This window comes from Panthera tigris, chromosome B1 (genome assembly GCF_018350195.1).
Source record: "Panthera tigris isolate Pti1 chromosome B1, P.tigris_Pti1_mat1.1, whole genome shotgun sequence".
NCBI lineage: Eukaryota > Metazoa > Chordata > Mammalia > Carnivora > Felidae > Panthera > Panthera tigris.
In genome coordinates, this window is record NC_056663.1 from 45,881,686 (window position 1) to 45,900,064 (window position 18,379).

At 41.1% G+C, this 18,379-nt stretch overlaps 1 long non-coding RNA gene across 1 annotated transcript; it reads left to right on the plus strand.

Annotated features, from left to right (window-relative positions):
- Positions 1-572: 572 nt before the first annotated feature.
- Positions 573-5,680, plus strand: LOC122237906. The gene is made up of 3 exons (XR_006216655.1): positions 573-659; positions 1,887-2,003; positions 5,291-5,680. It is a non-coding gene; the product is annotated as an uncharacterized LOC122237906 (long non-coding RNA).
- The last annotated feature ends 12,699 nt before the right edge of the window (positions 5,681-18,379 follow it).

The following is an 18,379-nucleotide window of genomic DNA, read 5'->3' on the forward strand; positions in this document are numbered from 1 at the left end:
GAAGGAGGAGAGAGAAACAATGGGAGACCAAGAGAGAAAGGCTGGAATATTTAAGAACTGATTAAAATTTCTAATCCTCAGGTTCAGAGAACTTAAAGATCATGAGGAGTAGAAACAAGAAAACTTTACCTAAATATCATGATTGACTAAACAGAAGGACAAATATATGACCTTCATGATAGTCAGAGGAGAAAAATAAAATGACCTCCAGAGGAAGAATTAGAGTGACTTATGATTCTCAAGTTCAAAGTCTAGTATCAAGTGTAAATTTATCTCTCTCCTCCACTCCTCCAGCCTCATTTTTCCCTCCATCATCCCTCACCTGATTTATTGTACATACTTCCAATCTCCTAGTCTCCCTCTTTCCATTGCATTCTATCTTGCTGCCCATTGTATCATCACCATATCCACCAAAAGAAACCATTAAAATACAATCATTCCATTCTGCTACTCAACATTTCTGTATTAGAGACACAGTTAGTTGCAAATTGCTTATTTCAGGTTCAAGGACATTTCCAAAGCATTTCAACAGTCTTTTTTTTTTTTTTTTCATTTACAGTTTTTTCCAGTTCCCTTGAGCTCCTGCCTTACTGAACCTCTCAACAGACGCTGAAATCACAGGCTCTTGAATGGCTTTGAAATGCTGTTCCTTCCGTAAGGTATATGCACCACATCCTCTAAGGCTACATTTCTATCCTTGCCTATTAGCATCTGTATTAGTCTGTGAGGGCTACCAAAACAAAACAGCACGGCTTGGGTGCCTTAAACAACATAAGTTAATGTTCTTACAGTTCTGGAGGCTGGAAGTCCAAGAACCGGTGCCAGCAGCACTGGTTTCTAAGATATCTGTCTCTCCTTGGTTTACAGGTGGCTGCCTTTTTACTGTATCCTTACACGGTTTTTCCTCTGTACATATGCGCTCATGGTGTTCCCTCCTCTTCTTATAAGGACACCAGTCTTATTAGATTACAGTATCACTCTTTTGACTTCAGTTAATTACCTCCTTAAAGACACTAATCCAGGGATGCAAGAAGACGCAATTGGGTCCGTAATGATGGGGAGCAAAATATCTGACCCCTATATATGCCACTTCGGCACATGGATTATTTTGAGTTGAAGGCAGTCAAGACTGAGAAGACTCTACAAACACTTTACCTCTCTCTTAACTATCTAAAAATAATTTAGATAGTGGGCCTGGCCCAGAAAGAGAACTCCTACCAGAGATAAATTTCTATCTGAAGACCCACCCATTTGGCAGGGCAAACATCGAATTACCACACATTTGCTTCTTTTCATTGTCCTGTGAATTAGCCTCCTCCTCTTTGAAGCCCCAGGCCCCTTCCCAATTCCTTAACATAGGATGGCATGTAAGCCTCAACTTACCAATTTGTCCCCGGGTCTCATATTTTTTAGGGAGCTCCTATATTTACATAATTAGACTTGTTTTTCTGCTGTTAATCTGTCTTACATCAATTTGATTAGTAGACCAGCCAAAAGAACTCAGTAAGGTAGAGGGAAAAATTTTCCTCCCCTCTAATAACAACCTCCCCTTACTTTTTAGAATCCAATTTCTCTGAATCATCCTCTAAATCCTTTTGTGGAGACCCTCAGCACTGTTCTATCCTGACCTATTGATATTTCTCATAACAGGGTGACTGTACTCATAACTATGAGCGAAAGTAGACATACACAGACCTCAAGAGCCATGAGCCCTTTGGGGTCAGGGACCATATTCCTTTCTAATTTGAATCCATAAAATCTAGAATGTGGTTTTATAAAATTACTCAGTACAAGTAAAAGTAATAGATAAAAAAATTCAAGAGCCTAAAGTACGAATTTGATCTATTGTGGTGTTGTTTCAAGTTTAAAGTAGTACTCTTCTTTAGGCAAACGACTCTATCGATATATGCTTCCTCCTGTGAAAGTGATTAAAATTTACCATCCATGTATGCACACCTACCAAATCTCTGGTTCCCATGGTAACTGGACAAGCTTCACATCTGGTATGTAGACACTGTTGTGCTTTTTTAATTTTTTTATGTTTATTTATTTTGGAGAGAGAGAGGCAGAGTGTGAGCAGGGGAGGGGCAGAGAGAGAGAGGGAGACACAGAATCCAAAACAGGCTCCAGGCTCTGAGCTGTCAGCACAGAGCCCAACATGGGGCTTGAACTCATGAACCGTGAGATCATGACCTGAACCAAACTCAGACACTTAACTGACTGAGCCACCCAGACGCCCCTGTAGACACTGTTCTAAAGGGGTGGGGTGAGGGAGGGTGGAAAGGTGATGTGTAGAAGTAATTCCTGTAGACAGCATATTCTTTGTTCTTCATGCATACATAATGCGTGGGTTTTATAAGAGATGTTGCTCCCCTGGATGAAGCAACTATAGGTACAGTTACATTGGTTGCTTTTTAGAATGTGCTTGCCTCTAACATACCCTAACTAGCCTTCCAAAGTAGCTTTTCTTCTGGCATCCTGTGCTCTCTTATTTTTTTCCTATTTGTAGGATTGCAGATGAAGATGAAGGGAAAACTGGGCAAGGGAGAGGGGTGGCTCACCAGTATTTTATTTCTTCAGGAGATTCTACATAGTAGATGCAAGTTCGCTCTTCGAATGGGGTTTTGGAAAGTAAGTTCCGTTGGAAGAGTTTCTTTTATGTAGAGAGGTGAAGAAGGCTACCTGTAACTAACAAAGACCCTTCTCCTTTTCATTGTCACTTAGGACAAATACGAAATGAAAAGAAGTCTACAACAGCCTGTTTTAAAATATAGGTTTTAGGGGCGCCTGGGTGGCTCAGTCGGTTAAGTGGCTGACTTCGACTCAGGTCATGATCTCGCGGTCCGTGGGTTCGAGCCCCGCGTTGGGCTCTGGGCTGATGGCTCAGAGCCTGGAGCCTGCTTCCGATTCTGTGTCTCCCGCTCTCTCTGACCCTCCCCCGTTCATGCTGTTTCTCTCTGTCTCAAAAATAAATAAACGTTAAAAAAAAAATTTTAAATACAGGTTTTATTATTATTCAGATATGTCAAGAGGCAGTGGGAGTGAGGAGAAACTATGGGCAAGAGCCTTTATTATCATTTCTGTAGGAAGGGAATGGGTGTGGTAGGCTTGAGTTTGACCAGGCTGGATACTTTCAGCAGGCTCTGGATCATAGGAGCCTGGTTGTGTGGTACCTGGCCCTGGGGGTGGGGGTGGGAGGTGGGTTGGGGGTGTGAAGGCAGGTGAATAGTAGCCCTGAGGGGAGTGTCTGATAGAGGAGGTCTTTGGGGATGCGAACTCTGGGTTGATTCGTTTTTACAGAAACGGTGGGCTCACAGGAAGTCATTTACTATCTCCGGGAACTGGCTAGCGCTGGGAGACACAGTCCCTCCAGGGTCAGGCAAGGTCCCGGATGTCAAAGCAGCAGAATAAAAAGACACGTTTAATACACAACCCATGAAACTCAAACCCACATAAATTTAGGAAGTTTCCAATCTGTCAGAGAGAACAACGAAAGAAAAAGAAATTGGCAGAATGGGGTGGACAAAAACCAAGTATCCCTTCCAAAAAAGTTGTGTTTCTATCTTCCAAAAAGAGTTAGCCCAACAGGTCCAAGGGGGGAAAAACTCAGTGGATAGATCGACTACAGACAGCAACAGCACCCCCCAACCAATGAACCCAGCTGATGTTGTTAAGACATCATCTTCTGTGGGGGGTCTCTTTTAATTTCATAAGAAAAGAGTTGCTATGATACCTTTTGGTTTTCTCTGAACATAAAGATTAGAAAGCCCTGATTTTTTTTTTTTTGTATTAAAAAAATAAACTGAAACACCAAAACCTAATGTCCTGGTGGGAGTTTAGTACAATAATAAATGCGTAGATAAAGCTCACCTTGGAACATCACTTGATGTGATAACGGTAATTTTCTTGTTTCCATTCCAAGCCGTCCTTTCTGGGCTGGCACATTTCTTCTCTGCTGTCTGTCCCTTTGGCACCCTGCGAAGCAGCTGCTTATCTGATTCTTTCCACACACTCGCTGCTGCTGAGAAAAAACATTGCACATCCTGCCTTTGCATGTGTTGCCTTGAATTATCTTTCCGTTTTACCACTTGCTGGAAAAGCGGCATCTCAGCAGTGCCCCGCTCCCCTGGGAAAGACATCCATCAACACAGACCTGTTTTTCCCCTTAGGTGCCTGTCCATTTTGGTGCCTCTTATTAAGCCTCATAGGTTCCTATTCATCAAAATCATGCCAAGGAAGCCTTGAATTCTTTCGGAGGTGCATATTCAGCAGAATGCCAAGGAAGAGCAGAGATACATGGAAAGCACTGAAAGAATGTGCAAATTAGGCTACCTATTTTTATTCAAAAGACCAAAAAATACAAAGGCATGAATTGGAGTTTTAAATAAAACTCATCTCTGACTCATTAGGAACTCAATGCCTACCTTTCTCTGTTATTAACTGTCCAAGGAAGCAGGGGACTTAGTGGTGGAAACATAAAGTTAGGAATATCCTAAGGGTTGCAGTTCAGGGGAGAGGATGAATGGACTTTTGTTTCTCTATCTATCTATCTATCTGCCCACTTATCTCGATAGAATGCCTAACACGTTTGAAATAAATGTGAATGGGACCATGTCACTTGTCATGTTAAAAAATATTAGGAGAAAAGTATACTAAGATGGGAAATCATTGCGAATTTGAGTATATGTCCAATGTAATAGATTACCTAGGAACTGATCTGTAATTAGATTTAGGAAGATGTTAATGATTACACTATCTTTAGAGGAAATAATTACCTGGCAATGAGGACATGTCTTGCAACTCCATAGTGGCTGCAGGGGGATGTCATCATTGATGGGAAGCTGGAAGACAGGATGCTTCTCCCGAGGGGGGAAAATAATAGATACACTTGAATTGCTAAAGAAAAAGGGCACTGAACCACCTTGTAGAAGCGGTTCTTGTGCATGTGTGAGTAATCTCTTTGCAGACTACTGGCCTTGATTGGAGGTTCAACTGATGAGGGAGAAACAGAGAGCTGTGTGCCAGGACAGGGGAGCGTAATTCCTATGGTTACCATGTGCAGAGTTCTAAAATCACTGGGCTTAGTGGTTGACATAAAAAATTGGTTTTCGTCTAAAGTGGAAGAGTGGTGTGAGACTACAGGACAGAAGGAGTGTGCTTCTTCAGGAAATAAAGGAACAGAGAAAAGAAGAAAGTTTCAAGTGGAAGAAAAGGTAGGTATAATTTTGGCTCTCTCTTTGGGCGAAGTTTGGAGATTGCTTTCTATACCCAATACTCTCTTTGTCCACAGAATGTTACCTTGATAAATGAGGTGACAAGCATTGACGATGGTGCCAAGGATCTCCTTTGAGGGACTGAGCAAGAGAAGAATAGAGAATGCACCCGAAGTCCATGTTGTTGGTCATTAGTTCTCCAGGGAGACCAGCTGGCTCAGAAGAGAAGCGAATCTATCAGGTTTTTTTTCCCCCCATCTTGACATAGCCTGGTTTTTCTAGAATTTGTCTTTTGGCTCTGTGGTTTTGAGACGATACACTCTCCATTATGTTCTTATAAATAGCATTGAAGTTTGGCCCTATGTGGAACTAGCTCCAGCCCCCAGGGAATCATCGAAGGTGGCCTCCGCCTGGATTCGCTTGATTTACATCAATTCCGCCATGGGCTATGCTTTCTGGACATATATATGCTGCATTATTTAGGTTACTCAGAAGCAAATATAGTATTTGCAAATAAAGTGCTGATGAGATGAGATTTGAGATTTGAAAATGGAGTCAAAAAGGAAAGAATTGGAAGAGATTGATCGATTACATTCATACAGGTTTAAAGGATTAATGTTAGAATGTGTACCTGTATCCTCCCTACTGAAAACATAGCCTGTGCTCCAAGATTATTTGGCTCACTTGTAAAGACATTTGCGCATTTAAAATTCTTATACTTGTTTCATATTGCGCTAGATAAAATGGGTAAGAAAAAAGGGCACAAACGTTGGCAGAAAGACCCTGAAGACCAGAAAAATGGTCTCTGGGTGTAAACTTCCTTTTCATTTCCTTCAATTTATGCTAGGAAAAAGTTACCTTAGAAGAGCCGCACCTGAGGGACCCTTGGGTATACAAAGATCTCCGATTCAACGCAGGTGTACTTTCAAATTTCCCTCTCACCCATCTCACTGAATATGCAACAAACATCTTGTAATCTGTGCCTTTCCAGGTAAGGCAAATATGGACATAAGCTTAGCTCGCTCTTCAAGGAAAGTTTGAAGATTGCTTTCTAGACATAATGTGCTCTTTGGTGATACACTGTTTTTTTTTTAACCTGGAAAGACAAGGCAGAGTTCTTCTGTGCACCAGGAAAAAAACAAAGTTTGCTCTCAAAACTGCAGACTATTCCACTGTCTGGCACTTTCCACCCTCCTGTCAAGTGGCCTCTCTCTGGGCTCTGGACAGTGTATCCCACTGTCAGCCAAGTGAACTCACTAGAAGCCAGGAAGCTGGCAGCAGCAGGACCTGCCCTTCTCAGACCTGGATTCTCATCTCCTCCATGAAGAGCTTCTGAATTATCCCAATGCTTCCCACCAGCTCAAAAATTGTAATCCCATGTGTCTGTAAAATCTAATGGCAGAGGTGCCTGGGTGGCTCAGCTGCGGGCAGCGGACTCTTGATTTCAGCTGAGGTCATGATCTCACTGTTTGTGGGTTCCAGCTGTCAGCACGGAGCCCGTTTGTGATTCTCTCTTTCCCTCTCTCCCTCTGCTCCTCCTCTGTGCGTACTCCCTCTTTCAAAATAAATAAATAAATAAATAAACTTAAAAAAATCTAATTACAGAATTTTTAAATTTTTTTTTAATGTTTATTTACTTTTTAAAGACAGAATGTGAGCAGGGGAGGGGCAGAGAGAGAGGGAGACAGAGAATCCAAAGCAGGCTCCAGGCTCTGAGCTGTCATCACAGAGCCCGACGCAGGGCTCAAACCCATGAACTATGAGATCATGACCTGAGCTGAAGTCAGATACTTACCTGACTGAGCCACCCAGGGGTCCGAGTTGCAGAGTTTTTTGTGTTTTTTTTTTGTTTGTTTTTTTTGTTTTTTGTTTTTATGTTGGCTCTTCTTTCAGAGAAGTGTCAGAAATGAAAGATTAACAACAGAACACTTACTTTTCAGATGGAGTCACTTTCATAAAGGGAATTATAATAGCGATTTACCATTTCAGCATACGGACTTTCATAGGAGTGCCTGAGAAAAACCTTGTTCCTAGTAATTTTGCCTTTCTTTAAATTAATTTTTTTTAAATTTATTCATTTCTGAGAGAGAGAGAGAGAGAGAGCACCAGCGGGGGAGGAGCAGAGACAGAGAGGGAGACACAAAATCCAAAGCAGGCTCCAGGCTCTGAGCTGTCAGCACAGAGCCTGACGTGGGGCTCAAGCTCAGGAGCCATGAGATCATGACCTGAGCCAAAGTCGGAAGCTTAACTGAGCCACCCAGAAGCTGCCCGCCCCCCCCCCCCGCTTTTTTTTTTGGAACTGAGAAGTAAGGTCTTTTGCAAAAATTTTAAAAAAAGAAAAGTTGTTCAAAGCATCTTTATAAAACTTTGTGTTTTTTTCCATGGAACATTATTTTAGGGCTTTGAGGCTATAGGTCTCTAGAAGAAGAGGTTTTCTTATTTTATGTAAATGTGTTGCTGTGGCAAGTCTGTATGTATGCATGTGAGTGTGTTTAATCCATTGGCAGATGGAGTCATTTAAGATACTGCTGTTTATCTCAGCGATAATCTCTTTGTGGGATTTGCAAAGCTTGGAAAGCAAGGACTAGCTTTTAAATAGGTGTTTTGTAAAAAGTTGATACAGGCATAAACACAAAGGTTTGCTACAAACGCTGCCAGTTTCCAGCAAGCTCCCGTGCACATTGGCATACACACATGCAGACTCCGGAGGGAACCCTGCTTCCAGTGGTCAGAATTAATTTCGAGAATGCTGATTTTTAATTTGTCATTCCGTATGCAGCCCAGCTCTGGTGAGAATATCTGGGCAGGAGGGACGCACTACCATCCCAGCTCCCGCTGGTTGGTAACACACTAGAAGCAAAGAGGAAAAAATGAGTCCAAAAGAAAGAGAAGGAGCAGCAGGGGTTGTGAATTTCCAAATCTGCTCAGGTTCCAAGATCCTATGCTTTGATAAAGAGCCTCAGGAGACTAATAGAGGCTGTATTTTCAGTCTGATTTGTGAGATTTTTTTGTTTGTTTTTGTTCTTGATTTTGTGTTTTGGTTTTTCATGGAAGACGTTTTTGCTCTTGTCTGAGAAAATTATGGCATAACACTTTTAGGAACTTAACGCTGAAGCTTGAGCTGTGTGAAGGGCAGAAATGTAGCAGGCAACCTACCAGTCTGAAAATATTGTTTAGACTTACAAAAATACTACAAGACAGGGACACATTTGGAAAGAAAAAAACATTTTGTCTGTTTTCTCTTGAACTCCCTGATAGAACCTTCCAAATTATAATCCTCTCATTTGAAACTTGATTGTTTTAGGGGCACCTGGATGGCTCGGTTGGTTGAGCGCTGGACTTCAGCTCAGGTCATGATCTTGCAGTTTATGGGTTTGAGCCCCACATGGGGCTGTTTTTTTTGCTGTCAGTGAAGAGCCTGCTTAAATCCTCTGTTCCCCTCTCCCTACCCCTCCCCGGCTTATGCTGTATCTCAAAAATAAATATTTTAAAATTTTTAATTAAAAAAAAGAAAATTGATTGTTTTAAAAATCAGCACTTGTTGGGGTACCTGGGTGGCTCAGTCAGTTAAGCGACTGGCTTCGGCTCAGGTCATAATCTCGTGGTTTGTGAGTTTGAGCCCTCCTCAGGCTCGGTGCTGACGGCTCAGAGCCTGGAGCCTGCTTCAGATTCTGTGTCTTTCTCTCTCTGTCCCTTCCCCGCTCACATTCTGTCTCTCTCTGTCTCTCAAAAAATAAATAAACATTAAAATAAATAAATAAATAAATAAATAAATAAATAAATAAAATAAATATCAGCACTTGTATATATCAAATTATACCTGCATGTAGTTCAAAGATCCATATTAGTTTTTTCTATAAAACTTGTTACAAAAACAACATTCTGACCTTTTCCCCTTTTTAATTGCCCAAGAGCAACACCTTTCAACTCTTCAACTGATGTTCCTTGAATTTACCTATATATCTCTAAAGAACGTGCATTTATTTCTGCTTAATTTTTCAGTTTTAGATATTATCAGTCTTTGACCACTACCTCACCTTTTGGGTGAGATACATACATACAGTATAGTCTTCCTTTTCACACAATCTCCCAATACACTTTTATTATATTTTGGTTACAGTATTCTGTGTTTATATTATGTCTGAGCAAACACACTCTACAGCTAAACCATAATATTTTTATTTTCCTGCACACCATGCTTTCCTCCCCTGGAATTCATAATTATTTTCCTTTTTTTTTTCCCTTTTGCTTATTTTCCTGTGTGTGTGTGTGTGTGTGTGTGTGTGCATGTGTTTAATTAAAAATGAAGCTTGGGGCACCTGGGTGGCTTTGTCAGTTAAGTGTCCGACTTTGACTTGGGTCATGATCTCACGGCTTGTGGGGCTCTGTGCTGACAGCTCAGAGCCTGGAGCCTGCTTCAGATTCTGTGTCTCCTTCTCTCTCTGCCCTTTCCCCCATTCATGCTCTGTCTCTGTCTCTCCAAAAATAAATAAACATTAACTTTTTTTTTTTTTTTTTTTTTTTTTTACAAAGTGAACCTTGAACCTCTCACCTAGTGGTAAATTTCTACCCAACATGTTCAACACATTAGATGTTCTATCAATTTCATATTTTTGAAGAAACCTTTCCTGGAATTTTCTTATTTGCTGTTACGTGATTGAGATACAGTTGTCATCTTGACATCTTCATTATTATCCTGGTAGTTTCTGAAAGGGCGGGCCTACGCCGGCCAACTCCATCTTGTTCTGTGTTCTCCACCTTGAGTGACTATGTCCCCGACATGACCCCTTTTCTGGGAAAATCACAGAAACCTCAGACCTCACCTCCTCCCCTTGAGTAACCTCCCGCTCACCCGTTCAAACTTCCTGATCAAAACACGCCCAGCGACCTGCGTAACAGGACTCTGACCCTTCCCCAGCCAATCGGCCGAGGCCACGACCCTTCCCCAGCCAATCGGCTGAGGCCACAGCCATTACCTCACCAACTGCCCCTAGACCCCTATAAAACCTTTGTGCTTTTGAAACTCGCTCTCTCTCCCTGGTATCTCACCGATGCGTCGGTGCAGGTAGGGGATTGAGCTCGAGCTAGCTCGAATAAAGGTTCTTTTGCTTTTGCATCGGACTCGGCTCCCTGGTGGTCTTTGGGGATCACGAATTCTGGGCATAACAGTTTCCTTTGCTTCTCTTTGTATTGGATTTCCCATTTTCCTGAATCCCATGTTTCCTTCTTCTTTTGATTATTTGCTGAATTTGCTCAATGGAATATATATATATATATATATATATATACATATAAATATACATATACATATATATATATATATATATATATATATATATATTTGCCTAAAAATGGCTTCATTTTATCCTCACACTTAGGTGTCAGCAAGGCTGAGTATAGAATTTCAGATTGAGAGTCGTTTGATAGAGTGGGAATTAATTTTTTCAAAAACGCAAAACAATTCCCAGATGTAATAGTCAGCTTGGGCTAAGCTCTGCTGCAGTAACAAACCACCCTCAAAATCTCATTCATTTTGCAACAATGATAGTTTATTTCTCACTCACTTTTTATGCTGTCATCTACAAGTCATATGTAATTAGGATTCATGTGCCTTCTCACTTCAAGATCTAGGAAGACATAGCAGTTCCTCTCTGAGCCAGGCCATTTTTGTGACAAAGAAAAGACTAAATGGGTTGGCAGTATCCTCTGACTTTTCAAGCTTTTGCTCAAATGTCATTGACTAAAGAATGCCCATGCCGAGCCTGGCCAACGGAGTGGGGAATTGCATTTCTAATGCAGGAAGATAATACAGGTTATTTCGCAACTGGAGGGAAGTTATTATCCTCTTGCAGGAAGGGGAGTAAATAATTCGAAAAAAAATATTACAACAAAACAGATAAAGGTAATGGTAGGGACTTTGATATTTGTCTTCACAGAGGGCTTCACTGAGGCCTGCTTTTCTAGGAGCCTTTTAAAGAATAGGAAAATGGGTGAGTAGTAGTTCATAGTTAACGTCCCCCATTTAACACCTGTATGTTATTCTTACACTGCCACGAGTATAGTGGGAAGAATGAGTTGATGTTTGCCCTCACTAAGTCATGGAGATCTATTTTCAAATTTAGAATCGATGGGGACCATTTTGTATGAACTACTGATTAGGTACCAATTACCAAATTGAAAACCCTGGCTTTGCCACTTCAATTCCCTAAATTATATTTTGCAATTTACAGTGGTACTGAATCAATTGATTCACCAGGCTATTTTGAGAATTAAATTAAAGACCATACTACATTCAAAGGAACATAGCCAAGTGTTTAACTTATGTAAGGTATTCTCTGCATATTAGTTTAATGTGAATTTCTCTAGATTATGAATCAATAGAAGCTCAGCATTATAGACAGAATAAGAACTAAGTATACATTAGACCTAAGTCTCACATGTTAGAGCCAGTATTTATGATCATCATGAGGAGGCTAAAATACTGCTTTTTTGCTTACTCAAGTCAGCATGCTCATTATAAACCCATGTGAGCATAGATTTTCACAAATTCTGAATCAAAGGTTGATTTAAAAGAAAGCCAAGGAATGCTTTTCAACCTGCTTCCAATGGCTATTTACATACATGGTTCATACCAATTGTTTATAAGCTTTTGGGACATGGGCCTCTGCATATGTTCATGGCTGACATCGTTGAAGAGTAGATTGTGAAGTTTCCCACTGTCTCACGACAGCCTATTCTGGCTGCCAGCCCACTGTGTTTGGTCCTAGTGGGTAGCCTGAGGAAGCTTCTGGGGCTGCGGAGGCAACATTTCCTTCAATCAATTTGAGATGCAAGATGGTAATTTCGAAATTGGTCCCATCCCCAAATGGAAGGTTAGATTTTACTTTTTGGAAATCTGTAGAAGTCAGAGGAACTTTACTACTTTTGTGGGAACTTTTCCTCCAACAACTTTAATTTTAGAAAATTCAAGTTTTGACCTCTGCGCATACTTTGGGGTTATTGGAAAAGAAGCCCCTAGCTTAGAGTGTATTGCTATCTTGGTAATATCAAAAGTAAATCATGTCTGATAGCACACTAATGGCTATCGCTGCCCCTCAGTACTTTCCCCAAGAGAACTGTATTTCCTGGGTGGGAATGATGAAGCTGTTATTTATGGTGTATAATCTTCATAAGGCACTGTCAACAGATACAAGCTCTATTCCTTGATACATGGGTAACTCTGTCTTCCTCTTTCTCTTTTTCTCCCTCCCCCATCTCTTTTTTCCTCCACCTCGATCCTTCTCTTTCTGTCACTTTTTTTTTTCCTTAAGGAATTCATATCGGTGTCTATCTTCTGACATTTGTCCTTACGTTTGAAATGTCAGTAAATAATGGAGCACTTGACGGCTGCATAAACACCATATTCAAGTCAGGATCCAAAATCCCTTACCCTCAACATTTTTCTTTCTAATAGAAACCCAGACTTATAGTTCTTGGGGGGGAAATTACATTGCCGAAACCTGAAAAAAAATGCATTAGCTCTTGACAAACAACTCTCTGAAGCCTCGGATGTTTATTATTACTTAATGTAAAATGCTGAGGATGACTATTTGTTCCTCTGGGTGTGAATTGAAGGCTGTTAAATTGGTCCTCGAGGACTGTGGATTTTAGTTTTTGTTTCAGCTTCCTAGGGCTGTGGTAGCAAATGACCAAAACTTGGGCAGCTCTAAACAAGGGAAATGTTTTCTTTCCCAGCTCTGGAGGCCACAAGCATGCGATCAAGGTGCTGACACGGCTGCATGTGCTCCAGAGGTTCGAGGAAAGAATCCTCCCTGGCTTCTTCCAGCTTCTGGGGCTCTTGGTGTTCCTTGGCTTGTGGCCGCATCTCTCCATCTTTGCATTGCCTTCTCTCTCTCAAAACTCCCTCTGCCTCTCTCTTACAAAGATACGTGTGATTGCACTTAGTGTCCACCCAGATAATCCAGATAGCTGCTTCTCTCAAGATCAGGAACTTAATCACATCTTTTGCCAAATAAGATACCGTGACCGGTTCCACTGATTTAATGTGGATGTCTTCCAGTGGGCCATTGTTCAGCTGACCACAGTTCTTATTCTAAGAGCTCATGGCTACAAAGTCAAGGAAATTTTTTCTTTTGGGAATTCTGGAGAATTCTTCCCAATGGGCTTACAACATCCTCCGTTAGGAAGGAGATTTTCCTTCACTCAAGTGCAATCTGACATTCTTAGTCTCTACCCTTCCCCTGGTTCCCCTTGACACCTTCATACTTGATTTCTGACATAGACACACATGGATTTTCCAGATGCACTGTATCTTTTTTCACATTCAGTATTATCAATGGCCTTTATTCTAAATACATGCAGAGAGTTGAAGCCATCCCAGATTTAAGGTAGCACACAATTTGACTTGTAATGGTGAATTATAGTCCCTCCTATGATCTGCGAAGAATGATTCCCTTCTATATTTGGTCACTGAGGGCTTCACTGACTTCTTTTGGGGCTTAGAGACATTTAAGTAAATGGTCTTGGTGTTTAGGGATGTTCACTGGAAACTCATTTTGCCTTTCAGCTCCATTTTTCAGGGGTGAACAAGGAAGGGGAATGCCCATTAGTAGGTATGAGAGGAAATAGAAAGAAAAGGGTGATACTTGTTCCTCTTTTCCATCACAATGGTAGGAACAAACAATTAAAACAGTTGGGATGTGTGTCCATGCACGCGAATAATCTCACAAGTACCTGTAGTAACTGTGCCCTGAACATTAAGTCCAGAACTGGCCTGATTTTCAGATTCCCTGCCTGCACTGGACCTGGCTTAGGACTGTCCGTTCTTCCCCTGGGGATGACCACATCCACAGTTTACTCCTCAATTCTTAATAACTCCTTGCTTATTTGCCTTCTGTTCCTTCTTGCCGCACTCAGCCCCTCTTTACTCCAAGCCACACGATGAACTGTTTGTGCCCTGACCCATTGCCTGGAATAAGCCTGACAAGGATTGAAATGGAAGGACTACAACAAAGGCATGAGCTCTGGTTGATTGGCTCTGAAATAGAGTAGGGTGAAAATGAAGAAAAGAGCATAGTTTAATGCTCAGGTGGGTAGCTATATGTATCAACTTCTATGTCCACCTTCTGTCACTGTTTCTCATGCCTTCATCACAGGGAACTTATAGAGTGTATATGGATGGATTATCTTATATCCCGGAAAGATACTTCAAATTTCATGCCTTTTTTTTACAGCCTGTCACTAACATCTTTTACCAGCAGCAAGCCTCCACCTCTACATCACAAGGCAAAGAAAACATTGGGTTGCTCAGAGGTAATACATTCAAAGTCCACCTATAAAAGCTTATTTACAGGCACCTGGGTGGCTCAGTCGGTTAAGCATCTGACTTCGGCTCAGGTGGCTCAGTCGGTTAAGCATCTGACTTCGGCTCAGGTCATGATCTCACCGTTCATGAGTTTGAGCCCTGCATCAGGCTCTGTGCTGACAGCTTAGAGCCTAGAGCCTGATTCGGATTCTGTGTCTCCCTCTCTCTGCCCTGCTTGTGTTCTGTCTCTCTCTCTCAAAAATAAACAAATGCTAAAAAAAATTTTTTAATTAAAAAAAAAATTAAGAAGAAGCTTACTTCCAGGAAAACCCAACAAAAAAAAAAAAATAGAAGAAAGAGTACCCCAAGTGAGGACACTAATTTACTAAGGCTGCCATAATATATTTTTTTTAAGTTTTATTTATTTATTTTGAGAGAGAAAGAGAGAGAGAGAGTGAGAGTGAGAGAGAGAGGGAGGGGCAGAGACAGAGAGACAGAATCCCAAGTTGGCTCCGCACTGTCAGCACACAGTCTGATGCAGGGTTCAAAGTCATGAACCGTGAGATCATGACGTGTGCCAAAATCAAGAGTTGGATGCTTAACCACTTAACTGACTGAGCACCCCCAGGCACCCCAGGCTGCATAGTAAATTACCACAAACTGGGTGGCCTAACAACAGAATTTTTTTACCTCACATTTCCGAAGGCTAGAAATCTACAATCAAGGTGTTGGCAAGGCTATGCTCCCTCTGGAGGTTCTAAGAGAGAATCCTTCCTTGCTTCTTCCAGCTTCGTGAAGCTGCTGGTGTCCCTCGGCCATGGGAGCATCACTCCAGCCTGCCTCTCTCTTCATGGGCCTTCTCTGTGTCTGTGTCTTTCTTCCTTTTCATTGCTTATATGGTTACTGGATTTGGGAACCACTCTGATCCAAGATGATCTCATCTCACGATTCTTAACTTGATTACATCTGCAAAGGCCCTTTTTTCCAAAGGGGGTCCCATTCACAGGTTCCAGATAGTCCTATCTTTTGGGAGGTCACCAGTCAACCCACTTCAATGACTATTCATTGGCTCTGATTTCTCATGGGCTACAGTTGTTTTTTCTATACTCTTACTCTGTGTTCTTAAACCCCAGGCACGAGATTGTTAAAGGAATGACTTGAGGCAGTTATCATCTAATAAGGAAGTGGGTTTCTTTTTCACAGTGTGCTGCTTTGAGTTGGATTCAATCATGGTAGATGACTGGAAAAGACAATATAAAAACATAATATGAAAACTAGATACCTTTTGCTCCCTTTCCATTTTAATGTTGAAGTTTCTACATTTTATATTTCTCCAGCCACACAACTCATCCTTGTCGCATGTGTGTTTTCTTCTGATATCAAAGAGAAAGATAAATTTTCTTGTCAAAGGTGATAGTTCTTCTGTGGACTTTGATTTTGTTAATGTGAACATAGTTTGATGAGAACAGTATTTCCACCCATAATTCATTGCTAGACTTACAGGTGATGTTTCCCCACACAGCTTCTAAATTTGTTGTTGTTGTTGTTGCTGTTGTTGTAGGTTCTACCCCCAGCATGGACCCCAATGCAGGGCTCGAACTCACAACCCTGAGATCAAGACCTAAACTGAGATCAAGAGTCAGACTCTTAACCGATGGAACCACCCTGGTGCCCTTTTTGTTAATTTTTTTTTCCTACAGACCTTCTTATAACCTCCAAATTGTATGGAACTTTTTTTTCTAGCACTACAAATAAATCTTTTGGCTAGTTCGCACTTTAGATAGTATTCAAATTCTCTTAAGCTTCTACTAGCCAACCCATTAAGTGGCCATAGGTTTACTTTGAATGATCTGTTTCTACATTTTGTTCCATTAAAAAAAAATCACACTTTAATATCATCTCTGTGGAAGAGTATAAGTGGTGGATTTATAATCGTTTTGGTTGTGCAAATAAAGTCCCCTTTGGAAAATGCCAGCTGCTCTTCTAAGAAATGAATTGACCTTGTTTGACCATCCGCTTTGGGATTAATTAAAAACGATGACAGTATCTTATCCCAAAGACAAAATTATCCTTCCCTTCTTAAACCTTGTGAGGCCCAATGGATCCTTCTTCTGTCAGATATTTCAAGGGTTCAGTTAGTCTTCATACAGGACATTTGGACACTGCTTCTCGAATTTTCAACTGCATGAACATCAACAGGGGATCTTGTTAAAATGCAGATTCTGACTGAGTGAGTCTGACATGAGGTCTGAGATTATGCATGTCTAACAAGCTCCCAAAGTGATGCCCATGCTACTGGTCTGTGCACCACACTTCGACCAGCAAGATTTTTGGGTCCATTATGTAGTACAGACAATAAAAGTATGATATGTGGGGGGAAAGGCACTTGGTTGAGGAAATAACCAGTTTAATTTGGCTCTAGAGTCTTGGAAAATGAGCAGAGAACTTACGGTTTGTGTGAGGAACCTGAACCCTGGAATTATGGAGATTACTTTTATCACGTAAGCTCTTGCTTTTGCCTGCCCTGCATCCGTATTTCCTTTGAGAACTTCTTTCCTTTGAGGAACTTCTCCTGCTCCATTTCATGCAATCCTGGAGAGAATGATAATTCTTGAGTTGATTTCCCAACCACCATTAGGAAGTTTTTAAAATTTATTTTTATTTATTTATTTTTTACAGCAGGGGTAGTGCATGCTCCAGGGATGAATATGCATACTACTCTAGATAAATATATGGATTTCCAAGAGGAAATACCTTTTCTCAAGAGAATATTAAGCTGGGGGGATGTGATTCTGGAACTGTTTATAGAAGGAGAAGAAGGAGGAGAAGGAGAAAAGAAGAAGAAGAAGAAGAAGAAGAAGAAGAAGAAGAAGAAGAAGAAGAAGAAGAAGAAGAAAGAGGAAGAGGAGAAGAAGGAGGAGGAGAAGAAAAGAAGAAGAAGAAGAAGAAGAAGAAGAAGAAGAAGAAGAAGAAGAAGAAATTTCATTATACACATAACCAGAGTAGAAATTTGATCAGAAACTGGTGTGTATATGTACCATAAGAAGGCTTTGTTTAATATATAAAACCTTTGTCCCTGCCTCTAGACATTCTATTTCATTGGGCCTGGAGTCCAGGGCCAGAGTCTTCATAGATCAACTGATGTAGAAATTGCATTTCTTTGTTCAACTTTGAGGCTTTAATTTTCTTTTCTTGCTTGCTTCCCTCCCTCACTCTTCTTCTCTGCCTTCAGTCAGAGTTCTCTTCTCTTCCTTTCCAGTTTCTTCAAGAAGGTTTATGGCAGGGTGGAAAGCAGAAAAAAGTTACTTTCCTAGTGATGTATGTTTCCAAAAGTCTTATTTCCTAGACTTGAGGGATGTGAAATTAACATCTATTTTGGTCACATGCCAGCCATCAGGTGACATCCAAGGAAGGATTCACTGCAGGAAGCATCTAGGTTGATGGACACATAGAAACCCTTGCCAAGAGTTCCCAAGTCCCTTGATGCGGACAGAAACCAGCAGAGTCGCCGTATCTGGAGGGCCGGCAGCTCTGTATGGACACACATATGACTGATGTGTCCATGCCACCTGAGCGGACAGTGGCCAAACACTAGCTGCCCCTGTACCCCAATGCCCTGATACTTCACAAGAGCCTCGTGTACTGTGGCACAAATGAGGATCTTTCATTATCATCCCCAGGAATAATAATAACTCTAACATCATACTTTCTTGTTCCGAGCTGTGTTCTCAGAGCTTTAAATAAAGTAACCCATTTATTGCTTGCAACAACCCTGTGAAGAACGTATTATTAGCTTCATTTTACAGATGAGGAAACCAGGGCACAGAGAAATTAAATAACTTGTCAGGTAGCAAGTAGCCAA